Source organism: Hypanus sabinus, chromosome 23 (genome assembly GCF_030144855.1).
Source record: "Hypanus sabinus isolate sHypSab1 chromosome 23, sHypSab1.hap1, whole genome shotgun sequence".
NCBI lineage: Eukaryota > Metazoa > Chordata > Chondrichthyes > Myliobatiformes > Dasyatidae > Hypanus > Hypanus sabinus.
The window spans coordinates 3,515,119-3,532,920 of NC_082728.1; the positions used below are offsets into that span (position 1 = coordinate 3,515,119).

Here is a 17,802-nt window from a genome sequence, read left to right on the forward strand (position 1 = left end):
CCGGTAGGTCGTCCCCTCAATACACCCGGTCTCTCTGACTCGCCCCCGGTAGGTCGTCCCCCTCAATACACCCGGTCTCTCTGCCTCGCCCCCGGTAGGTCGTCCCCCTCAATACACCCGGTCTCTCTGCCTCGCCCCCGGTAGGTCGTCCCCCTCAATACACCCGGTCTCTCTGCCTCGGCCCCGGTAGGTCGTCCCCCTCAATACACCCGGTCTCTCTTGCTCGCCCTCGGTAGGTCGTCCCCTCAATACACCCGGTCTCTCTGCCTCGCCCCCGGTAGGTCGTCCCCTCAATACACCCGGTCTCTCTGCCTCACCCCCGGTAGGTCGTCCCCTCAATACACCCGGTCTCTCTGACTCGCCCCCGGTAGGTCGTCCCCCTCAATACACCCGGTCTCTCTGCCTCGCCCCCGGTAGGTCGTCCCCCTCAATACACCCGGTCTCTCTGCCTCGCCCCCGGTAGGTCGTCCCCCTCAATACACCCGGTCTCTCTGCCTCGGCCCCGGTAGGTCGTCCCCCTCAATACACCCGGTCTCTCTTGCTCGCCCTCGGTAGGTCGTCCCCTCAATACACCCGGTCTCTCTGACTCGCCCCCGGTAGGTCGTCCCCCTCAATACACCCGGTCTCTCTGACTCGCCCCCGGTAGGTCGTCCCCCTCAATACACCCGGTCTCTCTGCCTCGCCCCCGGTAGGTCATCCCGCTGAATACACCCGGTCTCTCTTGCTCGCCCCCAGTAGGTCATCCCCCTCAATACACCCGGTCTCTCTGACTCGCCCCCGGTAGGTCGTCCCCTCAATACACCCGGTCTCTCTGACTCGCCCCCGGTAGGTCGTCCCCCTCAATACACCCGGTCTCTCTGCCTCGCCCCCGGTAGGTCATCCCCCTCAATACACCCGGTCTCTCTGCCTCGCCCCCGGTAGGTCGTCCCCTCAATACACCCGGTCTCTCTGCCTCGCCCCCGGTAGGTCGTCCCCTCAATACTCCCGGTCTCTCTGACTCGCCCCCGGTAGGTCGTCCCCCTCAATAGTTATTAACATTATTATTGAGGGAATGGCCTGATGTGTACTCTGCACTGTCTGTGCATTCACCCCTACCATTCTCCAGAGAGTCACCCAGATACCTGTCTCCTGCAACTTAGAGATAATTACCTCCCTGTGGCTCCTGACTGTTGGCCCCTCGTCCTCCCATTTGAGCCGAAGGTCAGGGGTGGTATCGGGTATAACCTCCCACTACCTATAAAATGCTCCCAATGGCCTGTGCCTCTAACAATCTCTGACAACCAAGACCAGCTCCCGTGTGGCTTAGCTGCTATGCCCAGCAGAACCGTTTCTACTGACCGGAGAAGAGGCGAATGCAGGTTACTGGTGCCTTTGGGCAGATAGGGCTTTTAGCCGTGGTTGGCAGCTCATCCGGGAGAAGGAAAACACTGATCTCAAACCCCTGTTGCCCTGCGGCTGTACCCGCTCATGGGGAAGGTTTTGGGAGTAAACCCCGAGGGGGAAAATCTGGAGCTGGAGTCCCTAAGTCAGTCCTACATTGAGTTCAATGCTGACTGGCAACTCCTGTTGTGTCACTGGTGCCAAACTGTATCGGTCTCTGCCGTTCCTCTGAATTGATCAGATGTGTGGAGGGGCAGCCTGCTATTTAGGCAACAGACTGCTCTCCGTATCGTACTGACCTGGCTTGTTTGTCTTGTAGGTGGATGGTCAAAGGGTCAAAGAGTGATGAATACGTAGAACGAGTTACCAAGAGAAGAGGCTGAGCAGGTACAATGGGGTTATTTAAGCCACTCCTGGTAGGTACATGGAGGGGTCAGACGAAAAGGGATTTGGGTCAAATGTAGAAGCTTGGGACCAGCTGGGTGGACACTATGGTCAGCATAGACAAGTTGGGCCGAAGGGCCTGTATCTATGCTGTATTTCTCCCTCAGTATTAAAACCTATCTTTGACTGAGTCTTCGTCTCTCTGCCCTAACACCTACTTAGGTGCCTCAGTGCCAATTAATTGGTGTTTGATGACACATGTGGAACAATAAAGGAGAAATATACATAGAAATTGCCTCTGTTAGAGAGGGTACAGAGCAGATTTACTGGAATAATTCCAGCGAGGGAGGCCTTTAATTACATGGAGAGAGGGGGATGTAGAACTGTTCTCCTTAGAGCAAAGATTCTGAGTGGAGATTAATGAAGTTGTTTAAAAATACGAGGTTAGTTTAAGGAGCATTTAGTAACTATTTTAAGCAGCAAGGTTGGTGACTAGAGGACAGGGATTTAACGAGTTAGCAGAAGACCCTGCAGGGATGGTGGGAACAGTTTAAAGCAGTAAGTGGGATTGGGGATATGCTGCTTGAAGTATTAGTGACAGCAGATTCAGCAGGAGCTTCAGAAGGGAATTGTACGAACACATGAATTGGGTGATATTGGAGCACAGGAGCTATTTGGCCCATCATACCAGTACTAGCTCTTTCCTCACAGCAAACATCCACTAGCGGGGCGTGGGAAATGATTGATATGGCTACTCCAAGCCTTGAAACACAGGGTCTTCAGCCCACAATGTTGAATTGACACTGTAACGTATTCTCAGGTCAATCTCGTTCTTCCTCCTCATATAGTCCTCCGTTCTTCTATCATCTATGAGCTGACCTAAGACTCTCTTAAATATCCCTGATCCAAGTTCAAGATCAAAGTACGAACATGTCCCTGTATACAACCCAGAGATTCACTTCACTCAATAAATCTGTAGAATAATAATCAGTGAAAGACTGCCCAACCTGGACGTTCAACCAGAGCGCAGAAGACAACAAACTGCAAATACAAGAAGAGAGAAAGAATAATATTGAATAAATAGGCAATGAATATTGAGAACCCGAGATGAGTCCAAAGTGAGTCGATGAGCTGTGGGAGCATTTCAGTGACGGGGTGAGTGAAATTATCCCCTCTGGTTCAAGTGTCTGATGATTGAAGGGTAATAACTGTTCCTGAACCTGGTGGTGTGAGTTCTGAGGCTCCCTTCCTGATAGCAGCAGTGAGACGAGAGCATGTCCTCTACCACCAGCCCTGGCAGAGAGTTCCACACACCCATCATGCCCTGTGTATAAAAGACATTCCTCCTATTCTTTCCGACAGTCATCTTAAAATTATGCTCCCTGGTAATAGCAATTTCAACCCTGGGAACAAGTGTCTGGCTGTCTGCTTGATCTATGCCTCATGTTATCTTATACGCTTCGATCAAGTCACCTCTCATCTTCCTTCATTCCTGAGGGGAAAGCCCTCCCTCACTCAACATATCCTCACAAGACAAAAACTTCATACCAAAGACGTGCCTGTGATCACAGATTTCTGACTGACGGGCACCGTTCCCTCTAAACTGTGCGACCGCGCAATAACCAAAATGCTCCCACGCACATCGCCTTGGTTGCTGTGCAGCTGGAATTTTGTTGCTTTGTTGGGATTCAGCATGGAATTGGCCCTTTGGGCCCAGCTGTCTGGCAACCTCCTGATTTAATCTGACCCTAATTACAAGACAATTTCCAAATCCAACTGGTACGCCTTTAAACTGTGGGAGGAAACTCACTCGGTCACATGGAGAACGCAAAAACTCTTTACATTTAAACACTTAAAGTACTGCACAGTTTTCAGGCCTTGTAAAAAATTCTGGCTCAGTTGGTCTGGGAAAATGAGGGAATGTTGGTGACAGGTTAACCATAAATGATGCAGAAGGGCAGGATGAAAACTGCTGGCTCTGCTGAGGATGCCACATAGCCTCCTCCCTGATTAGATCAGATTCAACTTCATTGTCATTTTGGGTAAAGTCAAGGGAGATGCGTGGGGCAGTCTATTTTACTCAGAGAGTGGCGGGAGTCTGCAATGCTTTGCTGGGAACGGTGGTGGAGGCATTGGATAGGGGCATCTCTCAAGAGCATCTTAAGATTGTTAATGTCATTTCCGGTACAGTGTGAAGGAGAACTAAATAATTGTTACTCAGATCAGATGCAACACGAAAAACACAATAAGATAAAGAACACAATGATAAAAACACAATAAATATCAATACACATAGATTGGACGTATGTCCATAAAGGGACTTAGGCACAGGAGTGTCTGTACATAAGGTGACTCTGACAGGAAATGATAAAGTAGTGGTGGTTGAGGGTGTGGAGGGGTGGGTCAGTGGGTGGAGGTGTTGATCAGCCTCACTGCTTGGGGAAAGTGACTGTTTCTGAGTCTGGGAGTGGAGGGGTGGGTCAGTGGGTGGAGGTGTTGATCAGCCTCACTGCTTGGGGAAAGTGACTGTTTCTGAGTCTGGGAGTGGAGGGGTGGGTCAGTGGGTGGAGGTGTTGATCAGCCTCACTGCTTGGGGAAAGTGACTGTTTCTGAGTCTGGGAGTGGAGGGGTGGGTCAGTGGGTGGAGGTGTTGATCAGCCTCACTGCTTGGGGAAAGTGACTGTTTCTGAGTCTGGGAGTGGAGGGGTGGGTCAGTGGGTGGAGGTGTTGATCAGACTCACTGCTTGGGGAAAGTGACTGTTTCTGAGTCTGGGAGTGGAGGGGTGGGTCAGTGGGTGGAGGTGTCGATCAGCCTCACTGCTTGGGGAAAGTGACTGTTTCTCAGTCTGGGAGTGGAGGGGTGGGTCAGTGGGTGGAGGTGTTGATCAGCCTCACTGCTTGGGGAAAGTGACTGTTTCTGAGTCTGGGAGAGGAGGGGTGGGTCGGTGGGTGGAGGTGTTGATCAGCCTCACTGCTTGGGGAAAGTGACTGTTTCTGAGTCTGGGACTGGAGGGGTGGGTCGGTGGGTGGAGGTGTTGATCAGACTCACTGCTTGGGGAAAGTGACTGTTTCTGAGTCTGGGAGTGGAGGGGTGGGTCAGTGGGTGGAGGTGTTGATCAGCCTCACTGCTTGGGGAAAGTGACTGTTTCTGAGTCTGGGAGTGGAGGGGTGGGTCAGTGGGTGGAGGTGTTGATCAGACTCACTGCTTGGGGAAAGTGACCATTTCTGAGTCTGGGTGGAGGGGTGGGTCAGTGGGTGGAGGTGTTGATCAGCCTCACTGCTTGGGGAAAGTGACTGTTTCTGAGTCTGGGAGTGGAGGGGTGGGTCAGTGGGTGGAGGTGTTGATCAGACTCACTGCTTGGGGAAAGTGACTGTTTCTGAGTCTGGGAGTGGAGGGGTGGGTCAGTGGGTGGAGGTGTCGATCGGCCTCACTGCTTGGGGAAAGTGACCGTTTCTGAGTCTGGGAGTGGAGGGGTGGGTCAGTGGGGGGAGGTGTTGATCAGCCTCACTGCTTGGGGAAAGTGACTGTTTCTGAGTCTGGGAGTGGAGGGGTGGGTCGGTGGGTGGAGGTGTTGATCAGCCTCACTGCTTGGGGAAAGTGACTGTTTCTGAGTCTGGGAGTGGAGGGGTGGGTCAGTGGGTGGAGGTGTCGATCAGCCTCACTGCTTGGGGAAAGTGACTGTTTCTGAGTCTGGGAGTGGAGGGGTGGGTCAGTGGGTGGAGGTGTTGATCAGCCTCACTGCTTGGGGAAAGTGACTGTTTCTGAGTCTGGGAGTGGAGGGGTGGGTCAGTGGGTGGAGGTGTTGATCAGCCTCACTGCTTGGGGAAAGTGACTGTTTCTGAGTCTGGGAGTGGAGGGGTGGGTCAGTGGGTGGAGGTGTCGATCAGACTCACTGCTTGGGGAAAGTGACTGTTTCTGAGTCTGGGAGTGGAGGGGTGGGTCAGTGGGTGGAGGTGTTGATCAGCCTCACTGCTTGGGGAAAGTGACTGTTTCTGAGTCTGGGAGTGGAGGGGTGGGTCAGTGGGTGGAGGTGTTGATCAGCCTCACTGCTTGGGGAAAGTGACTGTTTCTGAGTCTGGGAGTGGAGGGGTGGGTCAGTGGGTGGAGGTGTTGATCGGTCTCACTGCTTGGGGAAAGTGACTGTTTCTGAGTCTGGGAGTGGAGGGGTGGGTCAGTGGGTGGAGGTGTTGATCAGCCTCACTGCTTGGGGAAAGTGACTGTTTCTGAGTCTGGGAGTGGAGGAGTGGGATGAACAGTCCATTGGCAGGGTAAATGGGATCCTTTGTGATATTTCTGGCCTATTACTGGCACCTTTGTGCCTTTACTTCCTGGATGCCTTCCAGCATTTCCTATTTTAATTCCAAAATCTCATCAGCCGTTGCTTTTGTTTTGCAATTTTGCGAAACCTCTCAGTATTTCACCTCTACATCAGTACACAGCTCACGTGAATTCCATTCCCTGGACCCAGATGTTCAACAATGATTGTCTGTCAGAAGCCTTCTGTCTTGTAACAACAACGACAGCGACAGAGACGCTAAGTCAGGATTTGGCACAGAAATCTGTATGGGGGAGTTTCCCCCAAGGCTGAGCAGCTAGAATAAAGGAAGATGTGTCAAGCAAGGCTTCCTATGGACTGAGGAATGGTAGGACATTCATTATTTTGGAACATTATTCAAAGACATTAAAATGAGAGAATTCAGCAAGTTTAATCACAAATTTCCTGCTCACATATCACTGCTGACAAGTCGAGTCTGGCCCAGGCTGCCTTTGAAGAAAAATAGTGAGACATTTGGGGCTCATAAAACAGACAGGACCATAGATTTGATAGAGTTAACACGATGATAAGAGGCGCAGATAAAATGGACAGCCGGAGACGTTTTCCCAGGGTGGCAATGGCTAATGTGAGAGGGGCATAACTTGAAGGTGTTTGGAGGAAACGGGGGCGGGGGGGGGGGGATGACGAAGGTAAGTTCGTTACACAGGGAGTGGTGGGTCCGAGGGTGACGAAGGTCAGTTCGTTACACAGGGAGTGGTGGGTCCGAGGGTGACGAAGGTCAGTTCGTTACACAGGGAGTGGTGGGTCCGAGGGTGATGAAGGTCAGTTTGTTACACAGGGAGTGGTGGGTCCGAGGGTGACGAAGGTCAGTTCGTTACACAGGGAGTGGTGGGTCCGAGGGTGACGAAGGTCAGTTCGTTACACAGGGAGTGGTGGGTCCGAGGGTGATGAAGGTCAGTTCGTTACACAGGGAGTGGTGGGTCCGAGGGTGATGAAGGTCAGTTCGTTACACAGGGAGTGGTGGGTCCGAGGGTGACGAAGGTCAGTTCGTTACACAGGGAGTGGTGGGTCCGAGGGTGACGAAGGTCAGTTCGTTACACAGGGAGTGGTGGGTCCGACAATGATGAAGGTAAGTTCGTTACACAGGGAGTGGTGGGTCCGAGGGTGACGAAGGTCAGTTCGTTACACAGGGAGTGGTGGGTCCGAGGGTGACGAAGGTCAGTTTGTTACACAGGGAGTGGTGGGTCTGAGGGTGACGAAGGTCAGTTCGTTACACAGGGAGTGGTGGGTCCGAGGGTGACGAAGGTCAGTTCGTTACACAGGGAGTGGTGGGTCCGAGGGTGATGAAGGTCAGTTCGTTACACAGGGAGTGGTGGGTCCGAGGGTGACGAAGGTCAGTTCGTTACACAGGGAGTGGTGGGTCCGAGGGTGACGAAGGTCAGTTCGTTACACAGGGAGTGGTGGGTCCGAGGATGACGAAGGTCAGTTCGTTACACAGGGAGTGGTGGGTCCGAGGATCGTGTTGCTGGGGAGGTGGGTTGCAGATACATTTGGGATATTGAAGATATTCTTTCCTCAGCACATGGATGATAGAAAAATGGAGGGCTATGTAGAAGGAAGGGTTAGTTTGACCTTGAAGAGGTTAAAAGATGTTACTACATACCTCCTGTACCTAATTAAGTGGCCACTGAGTGTCCATTCATGGTCTTCTGCTGCTGTAGCCCATCCGCTTCAAGGCTGAGGAGCTGGTGCTGGACCTGAGGAAGGCTAAGGCACTGACGACCCCTGTTTCCGTCCAAGGGGTCAGTGTGGGCATGGTGGAGGATTACAAATACCTGGGGACAATAAATTGGACTGGTCAAAGAACACTGAGGCTGTCTACAAGAAAGGTCAGAGCCGTCTCTATTTCTTGAGGAGACTGAGGTCCTTTATCATCTGCCGGACGATGCTGAGGATGTTCTATGAGGCTGTGGTGGCCAGTGCTACCATGTTTGCTGTTGTGTGCTGGGGCAGCAGGCTGAGGGTAGCAGACACCAACAGAATCAACAAACTTATTCGTAAGGCCAGTGATGTTGTGGGGGTGGAACTGGACTCTCTGACGGTGGTGTCTGAAAAGAGGATGCTGTCCAAGTTGCATGCCATCTTGGACAATGTCTCCCATCCACTCCATAATGTACTGGTTAGGCACAGGAGTACATTCAGCCAGAGACTCATTCCACCGAGATGTAACACTGAGCATCATAGGAAATCATTTCTGCCTGTGGCCATCAAACTTTACAACTCCTCCCTCGGAGGGTCAGACTCCCTGAGCCAATAGACTGGTCCTGGACTTATTTCCACTTGGCATGATTAACTTATTATTATTTAATTATTTATGATTTTATATTGCTATATTTCTACACTATTCTTGGTTGGTGCGACTGTAACGAAACCCAATTTCCCTCGGGATCAATAAAGTATGTCTGTCTGTCTCAACATACTGCGTGTTCAGAGATGCTCTTCTGCAGACCACTGTTGTAACGTGTTGTTATTCGAGTTACTGTTGCCTGCCTGGCCATTCTCCTCTGACCTCTCTCTATAAAAGGCGGTTTTTGCCCACAGAGCTTCCGCTCACTGGATGGTTGGTTGTTTTTAAATATGAAAACACCATTCTCCGTAAACTCTAGAAAATGTCAGGAGGTCAGCAGTTTCTGAAATACTCAAACCACCCCATCTGGCACCAACAATCATTCCACAATCAAAGTCACTTACATCACATTTCTTCCTCATTCTGGTGTTTGCTTTGAACAACAACTGAATCTCTTGACCATGTCTGCATGCTTTTATGCACTGAGTTGCTGCTGCATGATTGGCTGAATATATATTTGTATTAATGTACAGGTGTAGACATGTATCTAGTAAAGTGGCCCTGAGAATATGTATGTACAGTGCAAATGTTATATTTTCAATTGTTGGTGTTTTCCTAACACTGTGATTAAGGAATCTGGTTACTGCTGGTCCCAAGTAGTCTCCCTAGTAGTCACCTATTCACCAAATTGCCATCAGGGAGATGCTACAAGTCCATCGCCACCAGGACTACACGTCACCTCTGAAGGCAGGTACCCAAAGCATTTTCAATTGGACTGCTACAGTTGGAAGTTTCCACCTGTTTCAAAAGGGCAACAATTATACGAGTTCCCAAGAAGAGCAGAGTGAGCTGCCTTAATGACTATCGTCCAGCAGCACTCATATCTCCAGTGATGAAATGCTTTGAGAGGTTGGTCAAGGTTAGAATTAACTCCCATCTCAGGAAGGACTTGGACCCACTGCAATTTGCCTATTGCCACAAGAAGTCTACAGTAGATGTGATCTCACTGGCTCTCCATGCTGCTTTGGACCACCTGGACAATGCAAGTACCAATGTCAGGATGCTGTTTATTGACTATAGATCAGCACAACATCTTTCCTACAGTTCTGATCAAAAAGCTACAGAACCTGGGCCTCTGTACCTCCCTCTGCAATTGGATCCTTGACTTCCTAACCGAGACCACAATCTGTGCGGATTGGAAATAACACCTCCACCTCGCTGACAATGAACACTGGTGCTCCACAGGGGTGTGTGCTTAGCCCACTGCTCGACTCTCTCTGCACCATGACTGTGTGGCTAGGCAGCTCAAACAGCATCTACAAATTTGCTGATGTCATAAGGGGACGTGAGGCTGGACCCAAATGCAGGACACTGAAGTACTAGGGGCAGGACAGGAACAAATAAACAATAGAACAAGATAGGGAGACTGGGGCATGTATGAGGGACAGGGCATTCAAAGGTGATCCTGGGGTTCAGAGATAGTTCAGGCAAGGCAGGATCTTGGCTAGGCTAGAGGATGGGTCTATGGGACAAGGAATGCTGGGAGGATAGCCCCCTGGGCAGGCCACATAACTCCTGGGCAGGGCCCAGCCTCCCAGGCAAGAACACAGGGGCCTGGGCAGGTTGCAGGGCACCACCCATCAGAAGCAAGGGGTAGGAAAGGGCAGAGTCCAGCCTGCTTACCCAGCAGAGGCAAGGGATAGGAAGGGAGCCCAGTCCAGGGTTACTCCAAGACTGACTCACAGAACTAGTTAGTTGATTGATGGTGGGTACTTCAAGCCAGGACAAACAGAAGAAAACCATGATAAGTAAAGCCCACCCCAACTGGACTGAGTCCCAGAGCCCCTTATATACACCTGTCAGCCAATAGGCATCAGGTGCGCCTCCTTAAGCCAAGATGATCCCATTTGGGCTTAAGGGTGAAAGGAGGGACGGCTACAAGACCCGGAGTCCAGAGTCTGCGGACCGGATCAAGACCCAGAATGCAGGCTACGGACCAGACCATAACAGCCGATGATACAACCATTATGGGCAGAATTTCAGATGGTGGTGAAAGGGCGTATAGGAACAAGATATACCAGTTAGTTGAGTGGTGTCACAGCAACAACCTCGCACTCAATGTCTGTAAGACGAAAGAGCTGATTTGGACTTCAGGGAGGGTAAGATGAGGGAACACAAACCAACCCTCAGAAATGGAGAGAGTGAGCAATTTCAAGTATCAATATTTCCGAGGATCTAACCTGGTCCCAACATATCAATGCTGCTATGAAGAAGGCAAGTCAGTGGCTATACTTCATTAGGAGTGTGAGGAGATTTGGTTTGTCACCTAAAATACTCAGAAACGTACTGTGGAGTGTGGAGTGTGGAGTGTGGGGGGAGGACTACTGCACAGGATTGTAGCAATCTGCAGAGAGTTAGTCAGCTCCATTATGGGTACTAGCCTCCATAGTTTTGTTAGCCAGAGAGTGGTGAATTTGTGGAATTCATTGCCACAGGTGGCCATAGACACCGTCGCTGGGTATAGTTAAGGCAGAGGATGATGGTTCTTGATAAGTCAGGGCATGACCTATGGGGAGAAGATAGGAGATTAAGGCCGAGAGGAAAAGCGGATCAGCCATAATGAAATGGCAGAGCAGACTCGATGGGCCAAATGGCCTAATTCTGCTTCTATACCTCACAAACACTGCCATTGAGCTGTTCTGTTCACCTTAAGAGCCAGTGTCTGACGTAATGATGTCAGTGTAAAGCGACTGCTTTCGATTTGCTCGTAATGGAGGTAAAGACCTGTGGCTTTTGTTAAGCACATAAAGTGACTCTCGTGTGTTTTATTCACAAAGTCCTACACTATCTTGGGCCCAGCACAAAGAAGGCAGAGCAGCACCTATTCTTCACTCGGAGTGAAGAGACTGAAGAAACTCTGGGAAATTTGTGCTGACGTACAGTGGAGAGCATCCTGACTGGTTGTGTCACTGGCTGGCATGGAGCCTCCGATCCACAGGATCACAAGAGACTGCAGGGGTTTGTAGACTCAACCAGCTCCATCAGGGGCACAAACCTCTCCACAGTTGAGGACATCTTCAACAATGTGGTGACCCTCACCATCTGGGACATACCTTCAGAGAGGAGGTACAGGAGCTGGAGGACACACACTCATCACTGAGGGATGGTTTCTTCCCCTCTGCCATCTGATTCCACAGAATACACAATTTGAAAATCTCTACATGAACAAATTCTGACCAAAATCCAATGTGCAAAAGAAGAGAAATTGTGCAAAGAAAATAATACTGAGAACAGGAGATATGGAGTCCATAGTTTGTAGTGACCCCAGTCAGTGAGTTCGCAGGTCAAAGTGCCGTAGTACCGTGCGCAGTTAGCCCTTGGAACAATATGCAGGGGCTGGCAAACCCAGAAGTCAAGTCCCAAAGGCGCAGTGAGTCTGGAGGCTGGAAGCCAGGCTGGGAACTGGAGTTTGAAGGACTGATATCTGAGAGTCCAGGTCCATGGACTGGAGACAGCCTGCCCTGGCTTTGGAGGCAAGTCTGTGTGGGTGAGGGGGCAGGTGGATGTGAGGGAGTGTGGAAAGGGAGCTTGTTTGCTGTTGTTGTTGTTGCTTGTGTTGTTCTGCTGAACATTGTGGGCATGTTGTGTTGGTACTGAGCTAGTGGCAACATTTATGGGCTGTCCCCAGCATATCCGTAGATTGTGTTGGCCGTTAACGCAAACAACGCATTTCACTGTATGCTTCGATGTACAGATGGTAAATAAATCTGAATCTGAAGATTTGTCTTTAATTAATAGCCTTTTTTGAAGACCTTTGTCAAAACTTTTGCACTTTTCAAATGAATGTTCAGTTGCTCTTGAATTGAAAAGAATTCTCATGAATCATTTTATACGTGGTTATTGTCGTATAGACAGTCTGCAAGTCTGCAAGTTCTGTTTGGAATATATAATAGACAATAGACAATAGGTGCAGAAGTAGACCATTCAGCCCTTTGAGCCTGCACCGCCATTTTGAGATCATGGCTGATCAACTACTATCAATACCCGGTTCCTGCCTTGTCCCCATATCCCTTGATTCCCCTATCCATAAGATACCTATCTAGCTCCTTCTTGAAAGCATCCAGAGAATTGGCCTCCACTACCTTCCACTGCATTCCAGACCCCCACAACTCTCTGGGAGAAGTATTTCCCTAACTCTGTCCTAAATGACATACCCCTTATTCTCAAACCATGCCCTCTGGTACTGGACTCTCCCAGCATCTGGAACATATTTCCTGCCTCTATCTTGTCCAATCCCTTAATAATCTTGTATGTTTCAATCAGATCCCCTCTCAATCTCCTTAATTCCAGCGTGTACAAGCCCAGTCTCTCTAACCTCTCTGTGTAAGACAGTCCGGACATCCCAGGAATTAATCTCGTGAATCTACGCTGCACTTCCTCTACAGCCAGGATGTCCTTCTTTAACCCTGGAGACCAAAACTGTACACAATACTCCAGGTGTGGTCTCACCAGGGCTCTGTACAAATGCAAGAGAATTTCCTTGCTCTTGTACTCAATTCCCTTTGTGATAAAGGCCATCATTCCATTAGCCTTCTTCACTGCCTGCTGCACTTGCTCATTCACCTTCAGTGACTGATGAACAAGGACTCCTAGATCTCTTTGTATTTCTCCCTTACCTAACTCTACACAGTTCAGATAATAATCTGCCTTCCTCACACTTATTCACATTAAACGTCATCTGCCAAGTATCTGCCCACTCACCCAGCCTATCCAAGTCACCCTGAATTCTCCTAAAATCCTCATCACATGTCACACTGCCACCCAGCTTAGTATCATCAGCAAACTTGCTGATGTTATTCTCAATGCCCTCATCTAAATCATTGATGTAAATCGTAAATAGCTGTGGTCCCAATACCGATCCCTGTGGCACCCCACTAGTCACCACCTGCCATTCTGAGAAACACCCATTCACCGCTACCCTTTGCTTTCTATCTGCCAACCAGTTTTCTATCCATGTCAATGCCTTCCCCCCGATGCCCTGAGCTTTGATTTTACCCACCAATCTCCTATGTGGGACCTTATCAAATGCCTTCTGAAAATCGAGTTACCCTCCATCCACTGGATCTCTCCCGTCTAACTTCCTGGTTACATCCTCGAAAAACTCCAACAGATTAGTCAAGCATGATTTACCCTTGGTAAATCCATGCTGGCTCGGTCCAATCCTATCACTGCTATCTAGATATGCCACTATTTCTTCCTTAATAATGGACTCTAGCATCTTCCCCGCCACTGACGTCAGGCTGACAGGTCGATAGTTCTCTGTTTTCTCCCTCCCTCCTTTCTTAAAAAGTGGGATAACATTAGCCATTCTCCAATCCTCAAGAACTGATCCTGAATCTAAGGAACATTGGAAAATGATTACCAATGCATCCACAATTTCCAGGGCCTCCTCCTTTAGTACCCTAGGGTGCAGACCATCTGGACCTGGGGATTTGTCAGCCTTCAGTCCCAGTCTTCTCATCACTGTTTCCTTCCGAATGTCGATCTGTTTCATTTCCTCTGTTACCCTATGTCCTTGGCCCATCCATACATCTGGGAGATTGCTTGTGTCTTCCTTAGTGAAAACAGATCTAAAGTACTTATTAAATTCTTCTGCCATTTCTCTGTTTCCCATAAAAATTTCACCCAATTCACCAACATTGTTCTTAACTATCTTCTTTCTCTTCACATACCTAAAAAAGGCTTTTGCTATCTTCCTTTATATTCCTGGCTAGCTTGCGTTTGTACCTCATTTTTTCTCCCCGTATTGCCTTTTTAGTTAAGTTCAACTTCCCAATCATCTGTCCTCCCACTCACTTTAGCTCTGTCATACTTCCTTTTTTTTAATGCTATGCAATCTCTGACTTCCTTTGTCAACCACTGTGGCCCCTTTCCCCACCTTTGAATCCTTCCTTCTCTGGGGGATGGACTGATTTTGCACCTTGTGCATTATTCCCAAGAATACCTGCCATTGCTGTTCCACTGTCTTTTCTGCTAGGCTATCCATCCAGTCAACTTTGGCCAGCTCCTCCCTCTTGGCTCCATAGCTTCCCCGTTCAACTGCAACACTGACCCCTCCGAGCTGCCCTTATCCATCTCAAATTGCAGATAAAAACTTATCATATTATGGTCACTACCTCCTAATGGCTCCTTTACTTCAAGATCGCTTATCAAATCCTGTTCATTACATAACACTAAATCCAGAATAGCCTTGTCCCTGGTCGGCTCTCGTACAAGCTGTTCCAAGAATGCATCCCATAGGCACTCTACAAACTCCCTATCCTGGGGTCCAGCACCAACCTGATTCTCCCAGTTCACCTGCATGTTGAAATCCCCCATAACTACTGTGACATTACCTTTGCCACATGCCAATGTTAACTCCCTATTCAACTTGCATCCAATATCCATGCTACTGTTTGGTGGCCTGTAGACAACACCCATTAGGGTCTTTTTGCCCTTACTGTTCCTCAGTTCTATCCACACAGACTCTACTTCTCCTGACCCTATGTCCCCCCTTGCAAAGGACTGAATCTCATTCCTCACCAACAGGGCCACCCCAACCCTCTGCCCACATTTCTGTCCCTATGATAGCACGTATGCCCTTGTACATTCATTTCCCAGGTCTGATCTCCCTGCAGCCATGTCTCCGTTATCCCAACAACATCATAGTTACCCATTCGCACCTGAGCTTCAAGCTCATCCGCCTTATTTCTGACACTTCGTGCATTCAGATATAGAATTTTTAGCCCATTTCTCCTCTCTCTGTTTGAATTGCTGCCTATTCTGCTTAACCCAACTCCCCGAACTCCCATCGGGCTATATGCCCCTAGAATTTTGTTGTCCTTCCTAGATTTACCTATTCTTTCAACACATTTAACTCCATGTTCCGTCAGACCATCCCTCTGTACATGAGTCCTCCTTATCACTTGTTCCGCCCCACCTTCCTCTACTACACACTTAATATTCCGGAACCGTGTAGTCCCCACCTGTCCTTTATTCTTCCTCTCGCTATCCTCCCTCACATTCTGGATCCCCGCCCCCTGCAAATTTAGTTTAACCCCCCCCCCCCCAAGAAGCAATAGCAAACTTCCCTGCAAGAATGTTAGTACCGCTCCAGTTCAGACCTGGGTCACTGTGGGATGGTGTGATCCTGTTTGGAATATAGAGACCTGGGTCACTGTGGGATGGTGTGATCCTGTTTGGAATATAGAGACCTGGGTCACTGTGGGATGGTGTGATCCTGTTTGGAATATAGAGACCTGGGTCACTGTGGGATGCTGTGATCCTGTTTGGAATATAGAGACCTGGGTCACTGTGGGATGGTGTGATCCTGTTTGGAATATAGAGACCTGGGTCACTGTGGGATGGTGTGATCCTGTTTCGAATATAGAGACCTGGGTCACGGTGGGATGGTGTGATCCTGTTTCGAATATAGAGACCTGGGTCACGGTGGGATGCTGTGATCCTGTTTGGAATATATAGACCTGGGTCACTGTGGGATGGTGTGATCCTGTTTGGAATATAGAGACCTGGGTCACTGTGGGATGCTGTGATCCTGTTTGGAATATAGAGACCTGGGTCACTGTGGGATGGTGTGATCCTGTTTGGAATATAGAGACCTAGGTCATTGTGGGATGGTGTGATCCTGTTTGGAATATAGAGACCTGGGTCACTGTGGGATGGTGTGATCCTGTTTGGAATATAGAGACCTGGGTCACTGTGGGATGGTGTGATCCTGTTTGGAATATAGAGACCTGGGTCACTGTGGGATGGTGTGATCCTGTTTCGAATATAGAGACCTGGGTCACTGTGGGATGGTGTGATCCTGTTTGGAATATAGAGACCTGGGTCACTGTGGGATGCTGTGATCCTGTTTGGAATATAGAGACCTGGGTCACTGTGGGATGCTGTGATCCTGTTTGGAATATAGAGACCTGGGTCACTGTGGGATGCTGTGATGCTGTTTGGAATATAGAGACCTGGGTCACTGTGGGATGGTGTGATCCTGTTTGGAATATAGAGACCTGGGTCACTGTGGGATGGTGTGATCCTGTTTGGAATATATAGACCTGGGTCACTGTGGGATGGTGAGATCCTGTTTGGAATATAGAGACTTGGGTCACTGTGGGATGGTGTGATCCTGTTTGGAATATAGAGACCTGGGTCACTGTGGGATGGTGTGATCCTGTTTGGAATATATAGACCTGGGTCACTGTGGGATGGTGTGATCCTGTTTGGAATATAGAGACCTGGGTCACTGTGGGATGGTGTGATGCTGTTTGGAAGAGATTGCTCTGGCCTGCACTCTGCTAAATATATTTCCAGAGAATATTTTTTTGAATTTTTTGTTTCTATGTGCGCTGATTAGAAAAATACCAGTGTCAATTTCACATATTGATTTACAAGGTTATATCAATTACTTCAAATCAGCTTCAGGCAAGAAAATAAAAGCAGATTATGGCTGCAGCTGAGTCCTGCTCACAAGATTCAGAAAGAAGGGTGAGGTAGAAATCAGGATTGATGAGATGTAGTTTCCCTCCTGAAACAGCATCGTTCTTTTCCAGATTCTGCTCAGCAGTTTGGCATGGATATGACGAATAGACAACGATTTGTGTTCAAATCTCCTGCTTGAGCTAATTCCCCAGCACAAAGTGTCCAAGGTCTGATGTACATAGACCATCTATCATCATCATTATTGAACATAGACTATAGAACAGTACAGCAGAGTACAGGCCTTTTGGCCCACAATGTTGTACTAATCTACTCCAAGATCAACCTAACCCTTCCCTCTCACATAGCCTCCATTTTCCTTTCATTCATGTGCCTAAAAGTCTCTTAAACATCTCCAACGTATCTGCCTCTACCACCACCCTCAGCACAACGTTCCGAGCATCCACCACTCTCTGTGTAAAAAAGAACTACCCCTTAAACTTTCATATTATATGCCCTCTCAAATTAGTCATTACCACCTTGTGGAGAATCTTTGGTTGTCCACTCGATGGATGCCTCTTATCATCTTGTAAAAGCCACATCTTATCCTCCTTTTCTCTAAAGAGAAAATTCCTAGATCCCACAACCTATCCTCATAAGACATGCTCTCTAATCCAGGAAGCATCCTGGCGAATCTCCTCTGCACCCTCTCTAATCCAGGCAGCATCCTGGTGAATTCCCTCTGCACCCTCTCTAATCCAGACAGCATCCTGGTGAATCTCCTCTGCACCCTCTCTAATCCAGACAGCATCCCGGTGAATCTCCTCTGCACCCTCTCTAATCCAGGCAGCATCCTGGTGAATCTCCTCTGCACCCTCTCTAATCCAGGCAGCATCCTGGTAAATCTCCTCTGCACTCTCTCTAATCCAGGCAGCGTCCTGGTGA

The 17,802-nt window shown here is 49.0% G+C and overlaps 1 long non-coding RNA gene across 2 annotated transcripts in view; it reads right to left on the reverse strand.

The window, feature by feature from the left end:
• LOC132379885 (uncharacterized) overlaps positions 1–17,802 on the reverse strand; it is a 79,468-nt gene that overhangs the window by 24,138 nt on the left and 37,528 nt on the right. Inside the window, exon 3 of one of the 2 annotated variants that reach the window (XR_009507559.1) lies at positions 7,705–7,876. This is a non-coding gene — a long non-coding RNA (uncharacterized LOC132379885). Of the gene's footprint in view, positions 1–5,847; positions 7,877–17,802 lie in introns of those variants that run through there. The other variant, XR_009507558.1, reaches the window with a different exon arrangement.